Genomic DNA, 1,240 nt, shown 5'->3' on the forward strand with positions numbered 1-1,240 from the left:
ACAACAATATAACACCATTAGGAATATTGTAAGGAATATATAATCAGCATAGATTGTGTAATAAGTAAAAGATGAAACTAGCAAGTCCGTCCTTTATATAGAATATGTCTTGTTTCCGCTTTTTATTCTCTTAGATTAGCAAGCATATGTAAAAATTTGCATCTAGAAATGACATCTAAAAATGACACCTTAACATATACGCTAAAATGGCTTTATTATGACAGATAAGGGAATGTTTTAACAACAAATGAAATTGAGCCTATTATACACACCCCTGCCCCATCTAATAGAAACCAAGCCCCTAGAGATTATACCCAATAGAAACAGCTGAAAAACGGCTTGGAGATGACAGTAAACTCTCTTTCTGATCAGATCATGATGAGAAATAGGGCTAATACAGAAATGTCTACAGCCACACTGCCTTGAATGCACCTGATCCCGTCTGATCTTGGAAGTTAAGCAGGGCCAGGCCTGGTCAGTACCTGGATGGGAGACCGCCTGGGAACACCAGGTGCGGTAGGAACATTTTTCAAATAATAGGTATGAAGTCATAACTAAAAAGGCTGGGTCTGTATATATATTTTTCCAAATCTGGAACATTGTATTCTAACATAGGAATTTTTGTATTTTCTCTGAATAAAAATGATCAGATGCAGATAGAGCTTGACAAAATAAGGATACCATCTAAATGTATTATAATGGATTTTTTAATCACAAATTTTTAAACTATAAACTGTATATTTTAAACACACATTTAAGGTCAGTAAAACAGGAAGTGCTTAACAAACACTTCCTGTTCCACAATTTTATGGCCAGCAATCAGTCTGGTATAAAAAGACCACTACTAACACCATAAAACCAGTCTTGATAAAGGTCTCTTTGTGACCGAAACGCGTCGACTGGTAAGCATAATTTCATTTTCTATTGATCTAAAAACAATCTACACCATCATATCTTTCTTTTACAGAAGGATCATCCAGGGATTATAACAAAATATTTGCCAAGAAGATAGAATTTTGGGTTGGAAAACGGATAGCAAGTACTGACACTGCTATTCAGTATAAAACACTTGGAAAATCACCATAACTATTGCTGTTAGGATTCACAACACTTTAAGGATTATTGTTTTTTCTTAAAGAGACACACTACTTATTATAATTTATTGTTGGATTATTTTTTCTATTAAGTTTTCACTGTTGGACTATTTTTTGGACTATTATTTACATTTATATAAGTTACT

At 33.5% G+C, this 1,240-nt stretch overlaps 1 pseudogene; it reads left to right on the plus strand.

Moving 5' to 3' along the window:
• Positions 1-404: 404 nt before the first annotated feature.
• On the plus strand, positions 405-523 carry LOC128658313 (uncharacterized; annotated as a pseudogene).
• The last annotated feature ends 717 nt before the right edge of the window (positions 524-1,240 follow it).

Source organism: Bombina bombina, chromosome 4 (assembly GCF_027579735.1).
Source record: "Bombina bombina isolate aBomBom1 chromosome 4, aBomBom1.pri, whole genome shotgun sequence".
Taxonomy (NCBI): Eukaryota; Metazoa; Chordata; class Amphibia; order Anura; family Bombinatoridae; genus Bombina; species Bombina bombina.